Raw genomic sequence first — 9,678 nt, 5'->3', positions numbered from 1 at the left:
AGTCCTTCCATACTTCATCCTGTACGTTTAACTGTACCAAAGAGCCCACCTTTTTTCAGTTGCCCTAATATGTTCCTCACTTAGAAGAATCAAGATTATGTAGCTAATTTATTTTTAATATAAAGTTCTTTTAAACTCATGCTTTGCAAACCATTCTATTTAAAATGCTTTAGAGTATATACTGAGGTTCATATGCTGTGTATGCAACTTTATATATTGATATAATTGCAGCCATATCACCCTACAACTCACAACTGGCAGTCCCCTGAAGCTAAGCAGGTGTGAGCCTGGCCAGTACCTGGATGAGAGACCTCCTGGGAAAAACGATTGCTGCTGGAAGAGGTGTTAGTGGGGCCAGCAAGTGGCACTCACCCTGCGGTCTGTGTGGGTCCTAATGCCCCAGTATAGTGACGGGGGCACTATGCCGTAAAAAGGCGCCGTCCTTCGGATGAGACGTAAAACCTAGGTCCTGACTCTCTGTGGTCATTAAAAATCCCAGGGTGTTTCTTGAAAAGTGTAGGGTTGTTACCCCAGCATCCTGGCCAAATTTCCCATTGGACCTTACCAATCATGGCCTCCTAATAATCCCCATCTATGAATTTGCTTCATCACTCTGTTCTCCTCCCCACTGATAGGTAATGGGTGGTGAGCGTTCTGGCGCACTATGGCTGCCGTCGCATCATCCAGGTGGGGCTGGACATTGCTGGTGGTGGAGAGGAGTCTCCATTACCTGTAAAGCGCTTTGAGTGGAGTATCCAGAGAAGCGCTATGTAAGTGTAAGCAATTATTATTATTATTAATTGCAACTTAACAGCTGTTTTAGTTACTGTATGTGGCAGAAAAAGACAATACCTACCAATAAAAGAGAAATAAAAAAAGAACTACTGTGAATTTTGTTTCTTTTATTCATTGTTTAGAAACAGGAAATACGGTGCGGGTTTTTGAGAACTGTTATGAGGGTGTAATATTCATCTGCTGATACTCATGTTGCAGCAGAGTTAATGAAGGCCTTCTTTCATGATCACATTAACAGAGTATCATGCCTCTGATTAGACTTGAGACTGAGAGCCTGTGAGACTGTATTCTAAGATGGGGTGTGAGTATTTCTTTAGTAGATGGTGAATTCACAGGTAAATTGATCTTTGCATTTTGTTATTACAGTAAATTTAAATATTTTGAAATATTTAATATAATTTAAATATTAACTCCAACCAGGGAGATGGGTACGGAATGGAGCAGGCGTAAGACTCTGGAAAAGGGGTTAACCTGTTTTATTAATCAAAACAGAGGAAAGGTACACACACAGGGACAGGGATTCCAGTGCTGCACCTACACCAATAGACACGAAAGGGAAGAGACTGTCTCCCAGCCTCCGTCCCACTATATACAGTCCAGTAGTTCTCAGCCCACCTTGCGTGGTTGGTATAGCTAGAGGCACATGAATTCTTTGTAATTCAGGCACACAAAGTTAATCAAATATTCATTGACATTTACCATACACACTCTACACTACATACAACATACTATAAACACAACACACGAGTGTTCCTATACAAGTTTATAGACCTTTCTATAGACCCAATATCCTAAACACCCAGAAAAACCCCAGTGTCCTAACCCAAGTATTCAAAGTCATAACACTTTCAAAAGCCAAAATAAGATAAAGCTGACTTCAAAACAAAATAGAATACAACCTGCAGTTACGGTAAATCTCTCTCTCTATACAGTATAGACCCGGATCCCTCCAAATGAATGGTAACCTATTTCTGTGTTCTAAAACTACACCCTCTAAGCAGGAGAGACTGGTTTTTAAACATGTCTTCACTAAGTTAATCTAAGTTCCCTAAAATAACCACAACCAAGCTCTCTTAGCAAGGTTCAAATACTTAGCACTGATGTGGTCTTCATGTATGATCTAGAAAGGGACCTCTTGACTGGCGCCCACTTCATGTTCTGTGTCTTCCTGTCTTTTCTCTTGTTCTTTTTACTTTCTCCTCTTTGACCTCTGTCTTTTATCCAACACTTTTGACACTCTTAATCGTGTACTCAGAATTTAGTTAAGGTAAACCAGGTGTACCTCACACCCAGCACAAGTAAATAAACATCCTTTGGTTTGAAGCTCTAGGAAGTAGAAATATTAACACTAGCTAGGTGTTCCTTCTTTCTTCCTTCTTTTTTCTCTTTTCAGCATGGAATAAACCTATTACAGTATGTGACTTTAGTGGAGAAATTAGGGAGCTCACACACCAGTGTATTCTTTTCCATTTCTAATTGGAAAAGGTTGTAACTTTGCTAAATTTGCAACTTGAAATGTTTTGCTTTTAGATATTTGGTTTTCTACCTCTATATGAAGATTAGAATTTCAATATATATTGTACTTTTCATCTTAATTGTTTGTGTTTTACATAGTTCGAGAAAAAGAAGAACTACTGTCATTTTCATTTCTCTCTTTCTGGTATTGCTTAAAAGCGGAAACTGCTGTAGCTGTCATTAGATGCATTTCTTGAAATAAGTGCGGAACTTATATGCAGGTAATCATATCTCTAGCCCTAGAAAGGTCTGAAAATTGACAGTTGGTGCTCACGGCAGTTCTTTCCTACGCATGAACATTAACAGAGGACCATCTGTATAATCTTACAATGGACATCCCACAACTAACAGAGGACGAAATGGCAGAGGTGAAAAAGGCCCTTGAACGTCTGAGACCGTATTTGTGTGCCAAAATCATAGCTGACAGACACTTTGATTTTCTGCGCTCCAGGAAGATTCTGACCAAAGAGGACACGGAGGACATTAACTGTAGAGTCGTGAACAGCAAAAAGACTGGAAGGATGCTGGATTATTTGGCCGACAACCCAAACGGTCTTGACTCTCTGATTGAATCAATACAAAGGATGGGGACCAAGGATTTCATCATTCAAAAAATCACCAAAGAAATTGAGAAAATCAAGCTTGAAAGGATCGAATCTGTGGAAGCAGGATGGTCCTGCAGCACTTCACCTGGGAGGACTCATTCTATTACCAAGTTTTCTAATGAGTTTGGCTATGATAAAGACAGATATTCAACCTCAAGCACCTTATTGTACCACTCAGCAGGCCAGTGGAGTACAGACCTACCCACAGACCTTGTTTCCATGAATTTAGCCTGTGGGTCCAGCTTGGAGGTCGGAGCCCTAGTCAGACGTAGCATCGTGACCACCACAAACAGCCTCCCGAAACCTGGAGACTCCAGAGCTCCCCCGCTCCCCAAGGACCTGCCAGCAGAGTCACAGCCCCGGAAGTGGCAGAACCAGCAGTGATGTCCATTCTCACACCCTGATCACCTCTTTGACTGGGACCAGGGACAGTGGCCAGCTTTGACAGGAGGAAAGATTGCTCTCAGAAGAGCTCTGTGTTTCTGAATATTGTTCTTATGGACATGGCATTTATAGTTATGTGTTAGTTTAGCATGTTTGGTTAATTTAGAACTGTCCAAAATGCTATATAGGATTATTATGTTTTATTCTCCTTGAATAATACCAAAGAATTACAATATAATATATATTTACCATTGTCTAATACCCAAAAGCATTTCTGATTATGCTCTTGGGCTTTACTAACCAAATGCAATACAGGTACTGTATTTATTCTACTAAACTTACATGTAGTCTGTCAGTCTTTCTTGATAAACTATCCTTTATGCATTTTAAATTGCTAAGACGTTTACTGCAACATAAATCTGTAATTTTTCTGAATTCATAAGCTGGGAAATAAATTCCTTTAAAATGTTTCATTTGATACTGTACTATATATACATAACTTTTAGCCAACTTTAACAAGACATTTTATTAATTTGTGAAAATGAAAAACAATAGCTGTTCATGTCCAATATGTCCAACACTAGGTGATTACCTGAGGATCTATTATGCACAAGGATGAATTCAAATAATTGCATTGATGTTCTGGGTGGCACAATGGTTTGCATTGCTGCCTCACAGAACTGGGATGCCTTGGGCTCAATTCTGGACCTGTGGTACTATGGTACTATTGTGGAGTTTGTATGATCTGTGTTTGTATTTGTTTCCTTGCCCAAGGTGTGAGTGTGTGTATTTATGTTTGTGTCTGTGTGTCCCCTGCGATGGACTGGCATCCCATCTAAGATGTATCCTGCCTTGTGCATATTGCTTCCTGAGATGGACTCCAGCTCCCCGATGACCCTGAATTGGAGGAGTCAGTTAGAAAATAGATGGATGGATTAATTTAAGTCCTGTCATTCAAACTATGCCATTTACTTGGGATCCCGGCAAGTTCACCACAGGTTACTGGCATTGTCTGAATGATGGAATTTCAATCTACAGTATGTAGGTCAGACTAATTAGAAAACATTCCAGAGGTATAGTGTTAAGACTATGCTATAGACCACCATTGACAGATGTTTGTTATAATTCGACACTGTAAAATGAAATTTAAAAATACATGTGCGATAGAAGAAGTCATTTTTATGGGAGACTTCAACTTTCCCTGTCTGTAGGAGGAACTGAAATGGTAAACACGATTAATGTCAGTTTTCTTACCCAGTCAGAGTCTGTCAGAGCACCCGTGAGAGAAAATGCTTGTGTAGATCTAGTCTTTTCTAACAATCAAGACTGAATGAGGCAGAAGTGAGAGACCCATTAGGGAACTGTGATCATAATATGTTTAAGTATATTTTGTACATGTTGAGTCAAAAGCAAATGATTATAATTATTTCCAGAAAGTAGACTTTAAAGAAATGAAACACACAAAGTGAAGTGGGACAGGATAGAGATTAAATCAGTGGAAAATGGATGGCAACAGTTTTTACAGCAAAGATCTAAATTAAAGATTAGGAGTACAATGAATTGCAAACATGGGTGGAAACATTTAATTAAAAAGCCCAAAAGGGAAATTGAAAAGAATAAATAATTAAAAAGTTATTTTTGTACTGCAATAGCCAAAGAACCATTAAGAATGAAATTAAACATCCTGGACATAAATGGGAAGTTTCTAGACAATGAAAGGGAAATGGCTTATGTACTAAATGAGGGTATTGCCCTCAGTTATTTACAAAGGATGAGGTCAATAACATGCCTCTTGCAGCAGAAGAACAAAAACATCAGTATTGGATAGTATCAGCGTAGAAGAGGGAGAAATGTTTCAGGCGCTAGGAGCGCTCAAGATTTATAAAGGCCTTGATACACATATGACATTGTGTATTTAGATTCTTAGTAAGCTTTTGGTAAAAGGTATTCATGAACCAAAATTGTAGGCTGAAAGTATTCAGCAAAAAATGAGTGTATTGAAAATAGATAACAAGAGTACGGATAAGGGGTGAATACTCAAATTATGGTGGTAATTTAGTGTAGTACAGCTTGGAACTACACTAGGTCCATTGCTCTTCTAAATGTCTGACAATGATCTACATTCTGAAATAGTCTATAAACTAGTTAAGCTTGCAGATGGGACTAAATTAAGAGGATTGGCATGCAGAAGCAGCAAATGAGATCCAATTTACATGCAGCTACTGAAAACAAACTATACAAAATGGGAAACACTGAGCATGAAGAGACTTCTTGTAAAAGGGATATGCACAGTTGTTTATGTTGACATATTGTTTACATCTTCTAAACAATGTATAGAAGCAGTGAAAAAGGCAAAACAATGCTGGTTTATAAAAAAAAGTAGGATTTAAATCAAAGAATGTTAATGTTATGCAATGCAGTTGTAGCGGCAATGCTTGTTAATAAGACAGAATTAAGTGTTGCTGTGCTTTCCCAAATGAGGCCTCATCTCTCCCTTCATCTCTGTGGTGCAGCCACAGAGAAACTATTCATGCAGGCTGATTTAAAGATGTTTTCTTTTGATAAGGGACAGCTCCCAAAGGGGGATGCACTTAGCTAAGCCTGGCTATCATGATCAATGGTCATCCATTGGTGCCTATCTGTCTAGGGAGTGCCAGATGGACAGCTGGACTGCATTCCTAGGTGTCAGGAGTAAATGACTCATATCTCACCTTGATCAACCAATCAGGGACTGGTAGGGCCGAGTAACCCACGTGGGACTCTGATGCCCATGGAACTTTCAGCCAATGAATGAGCTGAAGTTCCTCCAGGTAAAAACAGGCAACACAGAGCTCCAATTGAATTCTGTGAACTTTTTCGGACAATTCTAAAGGGAATTCAAAGGAGAATTCCAGGGCAGGACAGCCCAGGAGCAGAAGGCTCCCAAGGGCAGGACATTCTCGCAGCGCGCCTTCTGCCCATCCTGAGACTCAGCCCGGACAACCACAGAATGGCCAGTGTGTCCGAGTGCCAGAACTTTCCTTTGTTCTAAGAGTCTAGAGTGGAGGTTGCCAGAGAGTAACCCGAGGATCCACCCGAGGTTAGCATCAGCAGCAAGCCTCGTGAACAGGTCGGAACTGTGGACAGCTGAATCACTATTCAGAACTAGCGCTTCATCAGGAACGAACCGGTCTTTTCCTGACCTGCTGGGACCCACAGTCATCTTTTCTCCTGTGCACAAACTCTGCTAGTTAAAGCCAACACTAACTAGCCGGTCAGTGAGCATCAGCAGCGCACTGTCGCAAGCTGCACAGCACAGCCTGGCACGGAGCCAGGGAGCCCGCAGGAGATCTGAATCCCCAGAGATTGGATGAGTATTCAACTTCAATGCATTACAGCTCGAGAATTCAATTGTTATCCCAACCAGTTGATATCAATTTAATTCCTAAGAGTTATGTACTTGTTTTTAGTATCTAATGTAGAAGTTGTAACCAAGTTCAATTACGAAACGGTCTAAATGAATGATATACTGAACGTATGTCCTCTTGATATATGTAACTCTTCGTAACTGAATGAATATATATCTTTTGTATTCTGATAACCCTCACGATAAGATCTGTTAGGTTTACATGCATATTTTATGTATTAATAAATGTATCCTCGTGTATTAGTACCTGTGTGTGTGCGTTGTTTGAGTTATATCGCATGGTTGGATTCTAAAGCCATCAAAAGAATCAATTTTGTGATTTACTGCTACAATTAATAATTGTCCCAGTAAATGCCCAAACCCTACAGAACTGGTGCCTTCAGAGAGCACACTACAAGTAAGTGCACAATTAGAATATTGTGTTCAATTTTGGGCACCATGTTATAAAAGATATTGCCGCTCTGGAATCAGTCCAGAGAAGAGTACATTCTGGGGCTTGAAGGACTGTCCTACACTGACAGGCTGAAGGAACTGAACTGCTTTAGTCTTGAACAGAGAAGATTATGAGAGGACCAGATACAAGTCCTCCCCACCATCATGGAACCCCCCCAGCATGGTTTCACAAAGTGCCGTGTTTCATCAAGTTTCATCAAGTTTCATCATAGCACAGATGATCCCTAAAACGGCTTCACAAAATCCGGTTGTATCAGTAGATAAATTAAATGAAACACCTGGAATGCTTTATTTTGGTATATTATGAAATCTTAGTATCAAATATACATGCTTTTGCATGTATTGGTTCATTTTTTTGTATGTACTGTGGAAAAATGAAGCTATTAGCACTGTTGTAGAGGACTGTAACTCATACATTGGAGGGCGGCTTAATGTACACAAAAGCCTCAAAGCCATTGACAAAGTCAGCCTAGTGGAATTCGGCAGCATGAACAGTGAAACATGAACCAGAGGGCACAAGAAGAAACCACGTGAAGTTCTTTTAAAATCAAGAACTAACCTTTCTGCTCTTGTGGCTCTGAATATCAATAGCATGGCCTGTATAAATGGTGCCTGTATCTGTGAAGATAATTTGTTCAGTCTACCATGTCATCAAGCTGCCTGTTCAACCCTTCAATTAAAGGTTCTGTTGCATCATGGAATCTCTTCCACTGTGCCTGCACCCTGCGTGTTTGCTTTAAGCAGACTTTATCTTGAGGATTTTGGAAGGGGAAGCTCAGTACCCATCTACAACCTCCATCCACAAGTGAATCTGCAAAGGTTGCAGCTCCAGCCACCAGGCTGGTGAAGTATGGATAGGTCAGTTCAATGAGATATTCTGCTGCAATGCATGGCAAAACTGTGACAGTTCTGGTACGCAAACCCATTTGTGGTGACAACATTTTGCAAATGAAACATAAACATAATGAAACATAATTTTGCAAATGTGCAGTCACAGAACAAAGTATCCCTCTTGGTCTCCAGATGGCAGATTTGGAACAACCTTGGAAATGTTATCTTCCTGGTTTTTAAATTATCATCTGATAAATTGGTTTGTGCCAATCAGGTCAGGTGACTGAGGAAGGCAAGTCATTCTCTCAACTTCCTGGGAAAGTAGTTCAACTTCCTGAAGTTCTGAAAAGTGTCGTCATATTTTCTGAATCTACAACCCTTTTATTTTCTTCAGTTTCTCATTTAAAACTTGTTGCTGCTTATTTGTTATAGAGTGTTTCAGAAACATCATTAATTTAAAAACAAATTCAATTGTAAAAGTTGTGAAGGGAGTTTTTTTTCTATAGCTGCGGCCAAAGGTTTTGCATGATGAGCTTTTGCACGTGCAATTCTGATCATTCTACAAAACCTATTTTTTGTAGCATATGTGATTTTCCTTAATTTAGAGAGCTATCTTACTGATAACACGTCTGATACTTTGAAAAAAAAATTGTGAGCCAGGAATGCATTGTGTTGCCTTGAAGAAAATGAACACTAACTTATAATGAGGATAAGTGAAACTGTGTGCACAGATTCCTTTAATCAAGGCGTACACTGCAGGATTATTTTTAGTTTTGTAGATGAATCCACCATCCACGTTACTTCCAGTAAATCAGACAGAAACTGCATACCACAGCTGCATTTTCAGAACCCTAGCCAAAATAAGCTAAACTTCACTGGCAACACCCAATCTGATAATAATGGCAGCATTTTTACTGACTACGTACGTTTCTAGTCCTACTTACAATACATCTACAACTATAAGTGACGTGAGAAGGTTTATGGTTTTACAAACATGTGGAGCACCTGTTATATGCACTAGGAAGTTCATTCACCAAGTGGGAGGATTGGTGGTAGGAATAGACAGGTGCAGCTTATAGAGGGCAGTAGAACATTCTGTGGAGATTTCACCATCAGTTCAAGTGGAGAAATGAATGCGTTTATTGATCACAAAACCTCCTAAATGTCTTGTGTGTATTGTTATAATCAAATTTGAACAGTGTGGTTATTTTTGACTGGGTTAAAAAAAATATACTACTACAACTGTAGTGACACAAAATGGTCATGAAACATCAAAGGCTGTCCTTTTGGCGACATGCACCCCTCTCCGGTATTTAAAGAACGTTTCCTCCTTATGCAAAACGTCTCAAAAAGGGAAGGCTGCTATCATGAGAATTGAATTCTAGTAGTGAAGAAATACTACAGATACAGATCCTTGTCATTAAGCTTCAGAGAAAATATGCAAGCTGGCTCTCAGTCATCACTGCAGAAGAAGAAAAGTGTGTTGGAATGATTGATATTCTTTATGTCACTCATTTACTCCTGTGTGACTTGAAACAGTTTGTCTTAAAACTCCCTCTACAAGTGGCTAGTGCCTGCATGTTTCTTTACACTTCCTTTTGCAAAAAAAACCCAGGTAAGCACAATGTCTCTGTTGTCATCTACACCATTAAATCTACCATGTGTCTGTTTAGTTGACACTATTAAAGA

At 39.6% G+C, this 9,678-nt stretch overlaps 1 pseudogene; it reads left to right on the top strand.

Moving 5' to 3' along the window:
• The first annotated feature begins 2,519 nt into the window (after window positions 1–2,519).
• LOC148841244 (B-cell lymphoma/leukemia 10 pseudogene) lies at window positions 2,520–3,358 on the top strand (annotated as a pseudogene).
• The last annotated feature ends 6,320 nt before the right edge of the window (window positions 3,359–9,678 follow it).

Source organism: Atractosteus spatula, chromosome 1, assembly GCF_055471065.1.
Source record: "Atractosteus spatula isolate fAtrSpa1 chromosome 1, fAtrSpa1.hap1, whole genome shotgun sequence".
NCBI classification, from domain to species: domain Eukaryota; kingdom Metazoa; phylum Chordata; class Actinopteri; order Semionotiformes; family Lepisosteidae; genus Atractosteus; species Atractosteus spatula.
Note: the sequence above shows the minus strand (reverse complement) of the source record. Positions and strands in the feature narration are given on the sequence as shown.